Source organism: Aptenodytes patagonicus, chromosome 12 (assembly GCF_965638725.1).
Source record: "Aptenodytes patagonicus chromosome 12, bAptPat1.pri.cur, whole genome shotgun sequence".
Classification (NCBI taxonomy): Eukaryota; Metazoa; Chordata; class Aves; order Sphenisciformes; family Spheniscidae; genus Aptenodytes; species Aptenodytes patagonicus.
Window position 1 is genome coordinate 21826852 of NC_134960.1, and position 16553 is coordinate 21843404.

The 16553-nt window shown below is 60.0% G+C and overlaps 1 protein-coding gene across 1 annotated transcript in view; it reads right to left on the reverse strand.

Moving 5' to 3' along the window:
* LOC143165933 (protocadherin gamma-A4-like) overlaps window positions 1–16553 on the reverse strand; it is a 215633-nt gene that overhangs the window by 124797 nt on the left and 74283 nt on the right. The gene's annotated exons all lie outside the window — the stretch shown is intronic.

The window sequence follows — 16553 nt, forward strand, 5'->3', positions numbered from 1 at the left end:
CACAGTGGGGACGTTCCTTCTCAGCACAGCCACAGCCCAGCTCCGAAATTCAAAACGTCCAGCCACTGCTCCCACACCAAAGGGGCTAGCACTGAAAGCTCTTGCTGGCCATCACCTGCCCTAGGCAGCCCTTCCACAGCCCCACAAGCACTGGCGCTCTGAGCTTCCTAGCCACAGCACAGTGGGGACGTTCCTTCTCGACACAGCCACAGCCCAGCTCCGAAATTCAAAACGTCCAGCCACTGCTCCCACACCAAAGGGGCTAGCACTGAAAGCTCTTGCTGGCCAGCACCTGCCCTAGGCAGCCCTTCCACAGCCCCACAAGCACTGGCGCTCTGAGCTTCCTAGCCACAGCACAGTGGGGACGTTCATTCTCAGCACAGCCACAGCCCAGCTCCGAAATTCAAAACGTCCAGCCACTCCTCCCACACCAAAGGGGCTAGCACTGAAAGCTCTTGCTGGCCATCACCTGCCCTAGGCAGCCCTTCCACAGCCCCACAAGCACTGGCGCTCTGAGCTTCCTAGCCACAGCACAGTGGGGACGTTCCTTCTCGGCACAGCCAGAGCTCAGCTCCGAAATTCAAAACGTCCAGCCACTGCTCCCACACCAAAGGGGCTAGCACTGAAAGCTCTTGCTGGCCAGCACCTGCCCTAGGCAGCCCTTCCACAGCCCCACAAGCACTGGCGCTCTGAGCTTCCTAGCCACAGCACAGTGGGGACGTTCCTTCTCGACACAGCCACAGCCCAGCTCCGAAATTCAAAACGTCCAGCCACTGCTCCCACACCAAAGGGGCTAGCACTGAAAGCTCTTGCTGGCCAGCACCTGCCCTAGGCAGCCCTTCCACAGCCCCACAAGCACTGGCGCTCTGAGCTTCCTAGCCACAGCACAGTGGGGACGTTCATTCTCAGCACAGCCACAGCCCAGCTCCGAAATTCAAAACGTCCAGCCACTCCTCCCACACCAAAGGGGCTAGCACTGAAAGCTCTTGCTGGCCATCACCTGCCCTAGGCAGCCCTTCCACAGCCCCACAAGCACTGGCGCTCTGAGCTTCCTAGCCACAGCACAGTGGGGACGTTCCTTCTCGGCACAGCCAGAGCTCAGCTCCGAAATTCAAAACGTCCAGCCACTGCTCCCACACCAAAGGGGCTAGCACTGAAAGCTCTTGCTGGCTATCACCTTCCCTAGGCAGCCCTTCCACAGCCGCACAAGCACTGGCGCTCTGAGCTTCCTAGCCACAGCACAGTGGGGACGTTCCTTCTCGGCACAGCCACAGCCCAGCTCCGAAATTCAAAACGTCCAGCCACTGCTCCCACACCAAAGGGGCTAGCACTGAAAGCTCTTGCTGGCCATCACCTGCCCTAGGCAGCCCTTCCACAGCCCCACAAGCACTGGCGCTCTGAGCTTCCTAGCCACAGCACAGTGGGGACGTTCCTTCTCAGCACAGCCAGAGCCCAGCTCCGAAATTCAAAACGTCCAGCCACTGCTCCCACACCAAAGGGGCGAGCACTGAAAGCTCTTGCTGGCTATCACCTGCCCTAGGCAGCCCTTCCACAGCCCCACAAGCACTGGCGCTCTGAGCTTCCTAGCCACAGCACAGTGGGGACGTTGCTTATCGGCATAGCCAGAGCCCAGCTCCCAAATTCAAAACGTCCAGCCACTGCTCCCACACCAAAGGGGCTAGCACTGAAAGCTCTTGCTGGCCATCACCTGCCCTAGGCAGCCCTTCCACAGCCCCACAAGCACTGGCGCTCTGAGCTTCCTAGCCACAGCACAGTGGGGACGTTCCTTCTCGGCACAGCCACAGCCCAGCTCCGAAATTCAAAACGTCCAGCCACTGCTCCCACACCAAAGGGGCTAGCACTGAAAGCTCTTGCTGGCCAGCACCTTCCCTAGGCAGCCCTTCCACAGCCCCACAAGCACTGGCGCTCTGAGCTTCCTAGCCACAGCACAGTGGGGACGTTCCTTCTCAGCACAGCCACAGCCCAGCTCCGAAATTCAAAACGTCCAGCCACTCCTCCCACACCAAAGGGGCTAGCACTGAAAGCTCTTGCTGGCCATTACCTTCCCTAGGCAGCCCTTCCACAGCCCCACAAGCACTGGCGCTCTGAGCTTCCTAGCCACAGCACAGTGGGGACGTTCCTTCTCGGCACAGCCAGAGTCCAGCTCCGAAATTCAAAACGTCCAGCCACTGCTCCCACACCAAAGGGGCTAGCACTGAAAGCTGTTGCTGGCCATCACCTGCCCTAGGCAGCCCTTCCACAGCCCCACAAGCACTGGCGCTCTGAGCTTCCTAGCCACAGCACAGTGGGGACGTTCCTTCTCAGCACAGCCAGAGCCCAGCTCCGAAATTCAAAACGTCCAGCCACTCCTCCCACACCAAAGGGGCTAGCACTGAAAGCTCTTGCTGGCCAGCACCTGCCCTAGGCAGCCCTTCCACAGCCCCACAAGCACTGGCGCTCTGAGCTTCCTAGCCACAGCACAGTGGGGACGTTCCTTCTCAGCACAGCCACAGCCCAGCTCCGAAATTCAAAACGTCCAGCCACTGCTCCCACACCAAAGGGGCTAGCACTGAAAGCTCTTGCTGGCCATCACCTGCCCTAGGCAGCCCTTCCACAGCCCCACAAGCACTGGCGCTCTGAGCTTCCTAGCCACAGCACAGTGGGGACGTTCCTTCTCGGCACAGCCACAGCCCAGCTCCGAAATTCGAAACGTCCAGCCACTGCTCCCACACCAAAGGGGCTAGCACTGAAAGCTCTTGCTGGCCAGCACCTTCCCTAGGCAGCCCTTCCACAGCCCCACAAGCACTGGCGCTCTGAGCTTCCTAGCCACAGCACAGTGGGGACGTTCCTTCTCAGCACAGCCACAGCCCAGCTCCGAAATTCAAAACGTCCAGCCACTGCTCCCACACCAAAGGGGCTAGCACTGAAAGCTCTTGCTGGCCATCACCTGCCCTAGGCAGCCCTTCCACAGCCCCACAAGCACTGGCGCTCTGAGCTTCCTAGCCACAGCACAGTGGGGACGTTCCTTCTCAGCACAGCCACAGCCCAGCTCCGAAATTCAAAACGTCCAGCCACTGCTCCCACACCAAAGGGGCTAGCACTGAAAGCTCTTGCTGGCTATCACCTGCCCTAGGCAGCCCTTCCACAGCCCCACAAGCACTGGCGCTCTGAGCTTCCTAGCCACAGCACAGTGGGGACGTTCCTTATCGGCATAGCCAGAGTCCAGCTCCGAAATTCGAAATGTCCAGCCACTGCTCCCACACCAAAGGGGCTAGCACTGAAAGCTCTTGCTGGCCATCACCTTCCCTAGGCAGCACTTCCACAGCCCCACAAGCACTGGCGCTCTGAGCTTCCTAGCCACAGCACAGTGGGGACGTTCCTTCTCAGCACAGCCAGAGCCCAGCTCCCAAATTCAAAACGTCCAGCCACTGCTCCCACACCAAAGGGGCTAGCACTGAAAGCTCTTGCTGGCCAGCACCTTCCCTAGGCAGCCCTTCCACAGCCCCACAAGCACTGGCGCTCTGAGCTTCCTAGCCACAGCACAGTGGGGACGTTCCTTCTCAGCACAGCCAGAGCCCAGCTCCCAAATTCAAAACGTCCAGCCACTGCTCCCACACCAAAGGGGCTAGCACTGAAAGCTCTTGCTGGCCATTACCTTCCCTAGGCAGCCCTTCCACAGCCCCACAAGCACTGGCGCTCTGAGCTTCCTAGCCACAGCACAGTGGGGACGTTCCTTCTCGGCACAGCCACAGCCCAGCTCCCAAATTCAAAACGTCCAGCCACTGCTCCCACACCAAAGGGGCTAGCACTGAAAGCTCTTGCTGGCCATCACCTGCCCTAGGCAGCCCTTCCACAGCCCCACAAGCACTGGCGCTCTGAGCTTCCTAGCCACAGCACAGTGGGGACGTTCCTTCTCAGCACAGCCACAGCCCAGCTCCGAAATTCAAAACGTCCAGCCACTCCTCCCACACCAAAGGGGCTAGCACTGAAAGCTCTTGCTGGCCAGCACCTGCCCTAGGCAGCCCTTCCACAGCCCCACAAGCACTGGCGCTCTGAGCTTCCTAGCCACAGCACAGTGGGGACGTTCCTTCTCGGCACAGCCACAGCCCAGCTCCGAAATTTGAAACGTCCAGCCACTGCTCCCACACCAAAGGGGCTAGCACTGAAAGCTCTTGCTGGCCATCACCTGCCCTAGGCAGCCCTTCCACAGCCCCACAAGCACTGGCGCTCTGAGCTTCCTAGCCACAGCACAGTGGGGACGTTCCTTCTCGGCACAGCCACAGCCCAGCTCCGAAATTCGAAACGTCCAGCCACTGCTCCCACACCAAAGGGGCTAGCACTGAAAGCTGTTGCTGGCCAGCACCTTCCCTAGGCAGCCCTTCCACAGCCCCACAAGCACTGGCGCTCTGAGCTTCCTAGCCACAGCACAGTGGGGACGTTCCTTCTCGGCACAGCCACAGCCCAGCTCCCAAATTCAAAACGTCCAGCCACTGCTCCCACACCAAAGGGGCTAGCACTGAAAGCTCTTGCTGGCCATCACCTTCCCTAGGCAGCCCTTCCACAGCCCCACAAGCACTGGCGCTCTGAGCTTCCTAGCCACAGCACAGTGGGGACGTTCCTTCTCAGCACAGCCACAGCCCAGCTCCGAAATTCAAAACGTCCAGCCACTGCTCCCACACCAAAGGGGCTAGCACTGAAAGCTCTTGCTGGCCATCACCTGCCCTAGGCAGCCCTTCCACAGCCCCACAAGCACTGGCGCTCTGAGCTTCCTAGTCACAGCACAGTGGGGACGTTCCTTCTCGGCACAGCCACAGCCCAGCTCCGAAATTCAAAACGTCCAGCCACTCCTCCCACACCAAAGGGGCTAGCACTGAAAGCTCTTGCTGGCCAGCACCTTCCCTAGGCAGCCCTTCCACAGCCCCACAAGCACTGGCGCTCTGAGCTTCCTAGCCACAGCACAGTGGGGACGTTCCTTCTCAGCACAGCCACAGCCCAGCTCCCAAATTCAAAACGTCCAGCCACTGCTCCCACACCAAAGGGGCTAGCACTGAAAGCTCTTGCTGGCCATCACCTGCCCTAGGCAGCCCTTCCACAGCCCCACAAGCACTGGCGCTCTGAGCTTCCTAGCCACAGCACAGTGGGGACGTTCCTTCTCAGCACAGCCACAGCCCAGCTCCGAAATTCAAAACGTCCAGCCACTGCTCCCACACCAAAGGGGCTAGCACTGAAAGCTCTTGCTGGCCAGCACCTGCCCTAGGCAGCCCTTCCACAGCCCCACAAGCACTGGCGCTCTGAGCTTCCTAGCCACAGCACAGTGGGGACGTTCCTTCTCGGCACAGCCACAGCCCAGCTCCGAAATTCGAAACGTCCAGCCACTGCTCCCACACCAAAGGGGCTAGCACTGAAAGCTCTTGCTGGCCATCACCTTCCCTAGGCAGCCCTTCCACAGCCCCACAAGCACTGGCGCTCTGAGCTTCCTAGTCACAGCACAGTGGGGACGTTCCTTCTCGGCACAGCCAGAGTCCAGCTCCCAAATTCAAAACGTCCAGCCACTGCTCCCACACCAAAGGGGCTAGCACTGAAAGCTCTTGCTGGCCAGCACCTGCCCTAGGCAGCCCTTCCACAGCCCCACAAGCACTGGCGCTCTGAGCTTCCTAGCCACAGCACAGTGGGGACGTTCCTTCTCGGCACAGCCACAGCCCAGCTCCCAAATTCAAAACGTCCAGCCACTGCTCCCACACCAAAGGGGCTAGCACTGAAAGCTCTTGCTGGCCATCACCTGCCCTAGGCAGCCCTTCCACAGCCCCACAAGCACTGGCGCTCTGAGCTTCCTAGCCACAGCACAGTGGGGACGTTCCTTCTCAGCACAGCCACAGCCCAGCTCCGAAATTCAAAACGTCCAGCCACTCCTCCCACACCAAAGGGGCTAGCACTGAAAGCTCTTGCTGGCCAGCACCTGCCCTAGGCAGCCCTTCCACAGCCCCACAAGCACTGGCGCTCTGAGCTTCCTAGCCACAGCACAGTGGGGACGTTCCTTCTCGGCACAGCCACAGCCCAGCTCCGAAATTCAAAACGTCCAGCCACTGCTCCCACACCAAAGGGGCTAGCACTGAAAGCTCTTGCTGGCCATCACCTTCCCTAGGCAGCCCTTCCACAGCCCCACAAGCACTGGCGCTCTGAGCTTCCTAGCCACAGCACAGTGGGGACGTTCCTTCTCAGCACAGCCACAGCCCAGCTCCGAAATTCAAAACGTCCAGCCACTGCTCCCACACCAAAGGGGCTAGCACTGAAAGCTCTTGCTGGCCATCACCTGCCCTAGGCAGCCCTTCCACAGCCCCACAAGCACTGGCGCTCTGAGCTTCCTAGCCACAGCACAGTGGGGACGTTCCTTCTCGGCACAGCCACAGCCCAGCTCCGAAATTCGAAACGTCCAGCCACTGCTCCCACACCAAAGGGGCTAGCACTGAAAGCTCTTGCTGGCCATCACCTTCCCTAGGCAGCCCTTCCACAGCCCCACAAGCACTGGCGCTCTGAGCTTCCTAGTCACAGCACAGTGGGGACGTTCCTTCTCGGCACAGCCAGAGTCCAGCTCCGAAATTCAAAACGTCCAGCCACTGCTCCCACACCAAAGGGGCTAGCACTGAAAGCTCTTGCTGGCCAGCACCTGCCCTAGGCAGCCCTTCCACAGCCCCACAAGCACTGGCGCTCTGAGCTTCCTAGCCACAGCACAGTGGGGACGTTCCTTCTCGGCACAGCCACAGCCCAGCTCCCAAATTCAAAACGTCCAGCCACTGCTCCCACACCAAAGGGGCTAGCACTGAAAGCTCTTGCTGGCCATCACCTGCCCTAGGCAGCCCTTCCACAGCCCCACAAGCACTGGCGCTCTGAGCTTCCTAGCCACAGCACAGTGGGGACGTTCCTTCTCAGCACAGCCACAGCCCAGCTCCGAAATTCAAAACGTCCAGCCACTCCTCCCACACCAAAGGGGCTAGCACTGAAAGCTCTTGCTGGCCAGCACCTGCCCTAGGCAGCCCTTCCACAGCCCCACAAGCACTGGCGCTCTGAGCTTCCTAGCCACAGCACAGTGGGGACGTTCCTTCTCGGCACAGCCACAGCCCAGCTCCGAAATTCAAAACGTCCAGCCACTGCTCCCACACCAAAGGGGCTAGCACTGAAAGCTCTTGCTGGCCATCACCTTCCCTAGGCAGCCCTTCCACAGCCCCACAAGCACTGGCGCTCTGAGCTTCCTAGCCACAGCACAGTGGGGACGTTCCTTCTCAGCACAGCCACAGCCCAGCTCCGAAATTCAAAACGTCCAGCCACTGCTCCCACACCAAAGGGGCTAGCACTGAAAGCTCTTGCTGGCCATCACCTGCCCTAGGCAGCCCTTCCACAGCCCCACAAGCACTGGCGCTCTGAGCTTCCTAGCCACAGCACAGTGGGGACGTTCCTTCTCAGCACAGCCACAGCCCAGCTCCGAAATTCAAAACGTCCAGCCACTGCTCCCACACCAAAGGGGCTAGCACTGAAAGCTCTTGCTGGCCATCACCTGCCCTAGGCAGCCCTTCCACAGCCCCACAAGCACTGGCGCTCTGAGCTTCCTAGCCACAGCACAGTGGGGACGTTCCTTCTCGGCACAGCCACAGCCCAGCTCCGAAATTCGAAACGTCCAGCCACTGCTCCCACACCAAAGGGGCTAGCACTGAAAGCTCTTGCTGGCCATCACCTTCCCTAGGCAGCCCTTCCACAGCCCCACAAGCACTGGCGCTCTGAGCTTCCTAGTCACAGCACAGTGGGGACGTTCCTTCTCGGCACAGCCAGAGTCCAGCTCCGAAATTCAAAACGTCCAGCCACTGCTCCCACACCAAAGGGGCTAGCACTGAAAGCTCTTGCTGGCCAGCACCTGCCCTAGGCAGCCCTTCCACAGCCCCACAAGCACTGGCGCTCTGAGCTTCCTAGCCACAGCACAGTGGGGACGTTCCTTCTCGGCACAGCCACAGCCCAGCTCCCAAATTCAAAACGTCCAGCCACTGCTCCCACACCAAAGGGGCTAGCACTGAAAGCTCTTGCTGGCCATCACCTGCCCTAGGCAGCCCTTCCACAGCCCCACAAGCACTGGCGCTCTGAGCTTCCTAGCCACAGCACAGTGGGGACGTTCCTTCTCAGCACAGCCACAGCCCAGCTCCGAAATTCAAAACGTCCAGCCACTCCTCCCACACCAAAGGGGCTAGCACTGAAAGCTCTTGCTGGCCAGCACCTGCCCTAGGCAGCCCTTCCACAGCCCCACAAGCACTGGCGCTCTGAGCTTCCTAGCCACAGCACAGTGGGGACGTTCCTTCTCGGCACAGCCACAGCCCAGCTCCGAAATTCAAAACGTCCAGCCACTGCTCCCACACCAAAGGGGCTAGCACTGAAAGCTCTTGCTGGCCATCACCTTCCCTAGGCAGCCCTTCCACAGCCCCACAAGCACTGGCGCTCTGAGCTTCCTAGCCACAGCACAGTGGGGACGTTCCTTCTCAGCACAGCCACAGCCCAGCTCCGAAATTCAAAACGTCCAGCCACTGCTCCCACACCAAAGGGGCTAGCACTGAAAGCTCTTGCTGGCCATCACCTGCCCTAGGCAGCCCTTCCACAGCCCCACAAGCACTGGCGCTCTGAGCTTCCTAGCCACAGCACAGTGGGGACGTTCCTTCTCAGCACAGCCACAGCCCAGCTCCGAAATTCAAAACGTCCAGCCACTGCTCCCACACCAAAGGGGCTAGCACTGAAAGCTCTTGCTGGCCATCACCTGCCCTAGGCAGCCCTTCCACAGCCCCACAAGCACTGGCGCTCTGAGCTTCCTAGCCACAGCACAGTGGGGACGTTCCTTCTCGGCACAGCCACAGCCCAGCTCCGAAATTCGAAACGTCCAGCCACTGCTCCCACACCAAAGGGGCTAGCACTGAAAGCTCTTGCTGGCTATCACCTGCCCTAGGCAGCCCTTCCACAGCCCCACAAGCACTGGCGCTCTGAGCTTCCTAGCCACAGCACAGTGGGGACGTTCCTTATCGGCATAGCCAGAGCCCAGCTCCGAAATTCGAAACGTCCAGCCACTGCTCCCACACCAAAGGGGCTAGCACTGAAAGCTCTTGCTGGCCATCACCTTCCCTAGGCAGCCCTTCCACAGCCCCACAAGCACTGGCGCTCTGAGCTTCCTAGCCACAGCACAGTGGGGACGTTCCTTCTCGGCACAGCCACAGCCCAGCTCCGAAATTCGAAACGTCCAGCCACTGCTCCCACACCAAAGGGGCTAGCACTGAAAGCTCTTGCTGGCCAGCACCTTCCCTAGGCAGCCCTTCCACAGCCCCACAAGCACTGGCGCTCTGAGCTTCCTAGCCACAGCACAGTGGGGACGTTCCTTCTCAGCACAGCCACAGCCCAGCTCCGAAATTCAAAACGTCCAGCCACTGCTCCCACACCAAAGGGGCTAGCACTGAAAGCTCTTGCTGGCCATTACCTTCCCTAGGCAGCCCTTCCACAGCCCCACAAGCACTGGCGCTCTGAGCTTCCTAGCCACAGCACAGTGGGGACGTTCCTTCTCGACACAGCCACAGCCCAGCTCCGAAATTCGAAACGTCCAGCCACTGCTCCCACACCAAAGGGGCTAGCACTGAAAGCTCTTGCTGGCCATCACCTGCCCTAGGCAGCCCTTCCACAGCCCCACAAGCACTGGCGCTCTGAGCTTCCTAGCCACAGCACAGTGGGGACGTTCCTTCTCGGCACAGCCAGAGTCCAGCTCCGAAATTCAAAACGTCCAGCCACTGCTCCCACACCAAAGGGGCTAGCACTGAAAGCTCTTGCTGGCCAGCACCTGCCCTAGGCAGCCCTTCCACAGCCCCACAAGCACTGGCGCTCTGAGCTTCCTAGCCACAGCACAGTGGGGACGTTCATTCTCAGCACAGCCACAGCCCAGCTCCGAAATTCAAAACGTCCAGCCACTCCTCCCACACCAAAGGGGCTAGCACTGAAAGCTCTTGCTGGCCATCACCTGCCCTAGGCAGCCCTTCCACAGCCCCACAAGCACTGGCGCTCTGAGCTTCCTAGCCACAGCACAGTGGGGACGTTCCTTCTCGGCACAGCCAGAGCTCAGCTCCGAAATTCAAAACGTCCAGCCACTGCTCCCACACCAAAGGGGCTAGCACTGAAAGCTCTTGCTGGCCATCACCTTCCCTAGGCAGCCCTTCCACAGCCGCACAAGCACTGGCGCTCTGAGCTTCCTAGCCACAGCACAGTGGGGACGTTCCTTCTCGGCACAGCCACAGCCCAGCTCCGAAATTCAAAACGTCCAGCCACTGCTCCCACACCAAAGGGGCTAGCACTGAAAGCTCTTGCTGGCCATCACCTTCCCTAGGCAGCCCTTCCACAGCCCCACAAGCACTGGCGCTCTGAGCTTCCTAGCCACAGCACAGTGGGGACGTTCCTTCTCAGCACAGCCAGAGCCCAGCTCCGAAATTCAAAACGTCCAGCCACTGCTCCCACACCAAAGGGGCGAGCACTGAAAGCTCTTGCTGGCTATCACCTGCCCTAGGCAGCCCTTCCACAGCCCCACAAGCACTGGCGCTCTGAGCTTCCTAGCCACAGCACAGTGGGGACGTTGCTTATCGGCATAGCCAGAGCCCAGCTCCCAAATTCAAAACGTCCAGCCACTGCTCCCACACCAAAGGGGCTAGCACTGAAAGCTCTTGCTGGCCAGCACCTTCCCTAGGCAGCACTTCCACAGCCCCACAAGCACTGGCGCTCTGAGCTTCCTAGCCACAGCACAGTGGGGACGTTCCTTCTCGGCACAGCCACAGCCCAGCTCCGAAATTCGAAACGTCCAGCCACTGCTCCCACACCAAAGGGGCTAGCACTGAAAGCTCTTGCTGGCCAGCACCTGCCCTAGGCAGCCCTTCCACAGCCCCACAAGCACTGGCGCTCTGAGCTTCCTAGCCACAGCACAGTGGGGACGTTCCTTCTCAGCACAGCCACAGCCCAGCTCCGAAATTCAAAACGTCCAGCCACTGCTCCCACACCAAAGGGGCTAGCACTGAAAGCTCTTGCTGGCCATTACCTTCCCTAGGCAGCCCTTCCACAGCCCCACAAGCACTGGCGCTCTGAGCTTCCTAGCCACAGCACAGTGGGGACGTTCCTTCTCGGCACAGCCAGAGTCCAGCTCCGAAATTCAAAACGTCCAGCCACTGCTCCCACACCAAAGGGGCTAGCACTGAAAGCTGTTGCTGGCCATCACCTGCCCTAGGCAGCCCTTCCACAGCCCCACAAGCACTGGCGCTCTGAGCTTCCTAGCCACAGCACAGTGGGGACGTTCCTTCTCAGCACAGCCAGAGCCCAGCTCCGAAATTCAAAACGTCCAGCCACTCCTCCCACACCAAAGGGGCTAGCACTGAAAGCTCTTGCTGGCCAGCACCTGCCCTAGGCAGCCCTTCCACAGCCCCACAAGCACTGGCGCTCTGAGCTTCCTAGCCACAGCACAGTGGGGACGTTCCTTCTCAGCACAGCCACAGCCCAGCTCCGAAATTCAAAACGTCCAGCCACTGCTCCCACACCAAAGGGGCTAGCACTGAAAGCTCTTGCTGGCCATCACCTGCCCTAGGCAGCCCTTCCACAGCCCCACAAGCACTGGCGCTCTGAGCTTCCTAGCCACAGCACAGTGGGGACGTTCCTTCTCGGCACAGCCACAGCCCAGCTCCGAAATTCGAAACGTCCAGCCACTGCTCCCACACCAAAGGGGCTAGCACTGAAAGCTCTTGCTGGCCATCACCTGCCCTAGGCAGCCCTTACACAGCCCCACAAGCACTGGCGCTCTGAGCTTCCTAGCCACAGCACAGTGGGGACGTTCCTTCTCAGCACAGCCACAGCCCAGCTCCGAAATTCAAAACGTCCAGCCACTGCTCCCACACCAAAGGGGCTAGCACTGAAAGCTCTTGCTGGCCATTACCTTCCCTAGGCAGCCCTTCCACAGCCCCACAAGCACTGGCGCTCTGAGCTTCCTAGCCACAGCACAGTGGGGACGTTCCTTCTCGGCACAGCCACAGCCCAGCTCCGAAATTCAAAACGTCCAGCCACTGCTCCCACACCAAAGGGGCTAGCACTGAAAGCTCTTGCTGGCCATCACCTGCCCTAGGCAGCCCTTCCACAGCCCCACAAGCACTGGCGCTCTGAGCTTCCTAGCCACAGCACAGTGGGGACGTTCCTTCTCGGCACAGCCACAGCCCAGCTCCCAAATTCAAAACGTCCAGCCACTGCTCCCACACCAAAGGGGCTAGCACTGAAAGCTCTTGCTGGCCAGCACCTGCCCTAGGCAGCCCTTCCACAGCCCCACAAGCACTGGCGCTCTGAGCTTCCTAGTCACAGCACAGTGGGGACGTTCCTTCTCGGCACAGCCACAGCCCAGCTCCGAAATTCGAAACGTCCAGCCACTGCTCCCACACCAAAGGGGCTAGCACTGAAAGCTCTTGCTGGCCAGCACCTTCCCTAGGCAGCCCTTCCACAGCCGCACAAGCACTGGCGCTCTGAGCTTCCTAGCCACAGCACAGTGGGGACGTTCCTTCTCGGCACAGCCACAGCCCAGCTCCCAAATTCAAAACGTCCAGCCACTGCTCCCACACCAAAGGGGCTAGCACTGAAAGCTCTTGCTGGCCAGCACCTTCCCTAGGCAGCCCTTCCACAGCCCCACAAGCACTGGCGCTCTGAGCTTCCTAGCCACAGCACAGTGGGGACGTTCCTTCTCAGCACAGCCACAGCCCAGCTCCGAAATTCAAAACGTCCAGCCACTCCTCCCACACCAAAGGGGCTAGCACTGAAAGCTCTTGCTGGCCAGCACCTGCCCTAGGCAGCCCTTCCACAGCCCCACAAGCACTGGCGCTCTGAGCTTCCTAGCCACAGCACAGTGGGGACGTTCCTTCTCAGCACAGCCACAGCCCAGCTCCGAAATTCAAAACGTCCAGCCACTGCTCCCACACCAAAGGGGCTAGCACTGAAAGCTCTTGCTGGCCATCACCTGCCCTAGGCAGCCCTTCCACAGCCCCACAAGCACTGGCGCTCTGAGCTTTCTAGCCACAGCACAGTGGGGACGTTCCTTCTCGGCACAGCCACAGCCCAGCTCCGAAATTCGAAACGTCCAGCCACTGCTCCCACACCAAAGGGGCTAGCACTGAAAGCTCTTGCTGGCCATCACCTGCCCTAGGCAGCCCTTCCACAGCCCCACAAGCACTGGCGCTCTGAGCTTCCTAGCCACAGCACAGTGGGGACGTTCCTTCTCGGCACAGCCACAGCCCAGCTCCCAAATTCAAAACGTCCAGCCACTGCTCCCACACCAAAGGGGCTAGCACTGAAAGCTCTTGCTGGCCAGCACCTGCCCTAGGCAGCCCTTCCACAGCCCCACAAGCACTGGCGCTCTGAGCTTCCTAGCCACAGCACAGTGGGGACGTTCCTTCTCAGCACAGCCACAGCCCAGCTCCCAAATTCAAAACGTCCAGCCACTGCTCCCACACCAAAGGGGCGAGCACTGAAAGCTCTTGCTGGCCAGCACCTGCCCTAGGCAGCCCTTCCACAGCCCCACAAGCACTGGCGCTCTGAGCTTCCTAGTCACAGCACAGTGGGGACGTTCCTTCTCAGCACAGCCACAGCCCAGCTCCGAAATTCAAAACGTCCAGCCACTGCTCCCACACCAAAGGGGCTAGCACTGAAAGCTCTTGCTGGCCATCACCTTCCCTAGGCAGCCCTTCCACAGCCCCACAAGCACTGGCGCTCTGAGCTTCCTAGCCACAGCACAGTGGGGACGTTCCTTCTCGGCACAGCCACAGCCCAGCTCCGAAATTCAAAACGTCCAGCCACTGCTCCCACACCAAAGGGGCTAGCACTGAAAGCTCTTGCTGGCCAGCACCTTCCCTAGGCAGCCCTTCCACAGCCGCACAAGCACTGGCGCTCTGAGCTTCCTAGCCACAGCACAGTGGGGACGTTCCTTCTCGGCACAGCCACAGCCCAGCTCCCAAATTCAAAACGTCCAGCCACTGCTCCCACACCAAAGGGGCTAGCACTGAAAGCTCTTGCTGGCCAGCACCTTCCCTAGGCAGCCCTTCCACAGCCCCACAAGCACTGGCGCTCTGAGCTTCCTAGCCACAGCACAGTGGGGACGTTCCTTCTCAGCACAGCCACAGCCCAGCTCCGAAATTCAAAACGTCCAGCCACTCCTCCCACACCAAAGGGGCTAGCACTGAAAGCTCTTGCTGGCCAGCACCTGCCCTAGGCAGCCCTTCCACAGCCCCACAAGCACTGGCGCTCTGAGCTTCCTAGTCACAGCACAGTGGGGACGTTCCTTCTCAGCACAGCCACAGCCCAGCTCCGAAATTCAAAACGTCCAGCCACTGCTCCCACACCAAAGGGGCTAGCACTGAAAGCTCTTGCTGGCCATCACCTTCCCTAGGCAGCCCTTCCACAGCCCCACAAGCACTGGCGCTCTGAGCTTCCTAGCCACAGCACAGTGGGGACGTTCCTTCTCGGCACAGCCACAGCCCAGCTCCCAAATTCAAAACGTCCAGCCACTGCTCCCACACCAAAGGGGCTAGCACTGAAAGCTCTTGCTGGCCAGCACCTGCCCTAGGCAGCCCTTCCACAGCCCCACAAGCACTGGCGCTCTGAGCTTCCTAGCCACAGCACAGTGGGGACGTTCCTTCTCGGCACAGCCAGAGCCCAGCTCCGAAATTCAAAACGTCCAGCCACTGCTCCCACACCAAAGGGGCTAGCACTGAAAGCTCTTGCTGGCCATCACCTGCCCTAGGCAGCCCTTCCACAGCCCCACAAGCACTGGCGCTCTGAGCTTCCTAGCCACAGCACAGTGGGGACGTTCCTTCTCAGCACAGCCACAGCCCAGCTCCGAAATTCGAAACGTCCAGCCACTGCTCCCACACCAAAGGGGCTAGCACTGAAAGCTCTTGCTGGCCATCACCTTCCCTAGGCAGCCCTTCCACAGCCCCACAAGCACTGGCGCTCTGAGCTTCCTAGCCACAGCACAGTGGGGACGTTCCTTATCGGCATAGCCAGAGCCCAGCTCCGAAATTCGAAACGTCCAGCCACTGCTCCCACACCAAAGGGGCTAGCACTGAAAGCTCTTGCTGGCCATCACCTGCCCTAGGCAGCCCTTCCACAGCCCCACAAGCACTGGCGCTCTGAGCTTCCTAGCCACAGCACAGTGGGGACGTTCCTTCTCGGCACAGCCACAGCCCAGCTCCGAAATTCGAAACGTCCAGCCACTGCTCCCACACCAAAGGGGCTAGCACTGAAAGCTCTTGCTGGCCAGCACCTTCCCTAGGCAGCCCTTCCACAGCCCCACAAGCACTGGCGCTCTGAGCTTCCTAGCCACAGCACAGTGGGGACGTTCCTTCTCAGCACAGCCACAGCCCAGCTCCGAAATTCAAAACGTCCAGCCACTGCTCCCACACCAAAGGGGCTAGCACTGAAAGCTCTTGCTGGCCAGCACCTGCCCTAGGCAGCCCTTCCACAGCCCCACAAGCACTGGCGCTCTGAGCTTCCTAGCCACAGCACAGTGGGGACGTTCCTTCTCGGCACAGCCACAGCCCAGCTCCGAAATTCGAAACGTCCAGCCACTGCTCCCACACCAAAGGGGCTAGCACTGAAAGCTCTTGCTGGCCAGCACCTGCCCTAGGCAGCCCTTCCACAGCCCCACAAGCACTGGCGCTCTGAGCTTCCTAGCCACAGCACAGTGGGGACGTTCCTTCTCAGCACAGCCACAGCCCAGCTCCGAAATTCAAAACGTCCAGCCACTGCTCCCACACCAAAGGGGCTAGCACTGAAAGCTCTTGCTGGCCATTACCTTCCCTAGGCAGCCCTTCCACAGCCCCACAAGCACTGGCGCTCTGAGCTTCCTAGCCACAGCACAGTGGGGACGTTCCTTCTCGGCACAGCCAGAGTCCAGCTCCGAAATTCAAAACGTCCAGCCACTGCTCCCACACCAAAGGGGCTAGCACTGAAAGCTCTTGCTGGCCATCACCTGCCCTAGGCAGCCCTTCCACAGCCCCACAAGCACTGGCGCTCTGAGCTTCCTAGCCACAGCACAGTGGGGACGTTCCTTCTCGGCACAGCCAGAGCCCAGCTCCGAAATTCAAAACGTCCAGCCACTCCTCCCACACCAAAGGGGCTAGCACTGAAAGCTCTTGCTGGCCAGCACCTGCCCTAGGCAGCCCTTCCACAGCCCCACAAGCACTGGCGCTCTGAGCTTCCTAGCCACAGCACAGTGGGGACGTTCCTTCTCAGCACAGCCACAGCCCAGCTCCGAAATTCAAAACGTCCAGCCACTCCTCCCACACCAAAGGGGCTAGCACTGAAAGCTCTTGCTGGCCATCACCTGCCCTAGGCAGCCCTTCCACAGCCCCACAAGCACTGGCGCTCTGAGCTTCCTAGTCACAGCACAGTGGGGACGTTCCTTCTCAGCACAGCCACAGCCCAGCTCCGAAATTCAAAACGTCCAGCCACTGCTCCCACACCAAAGGGGCTAGCAC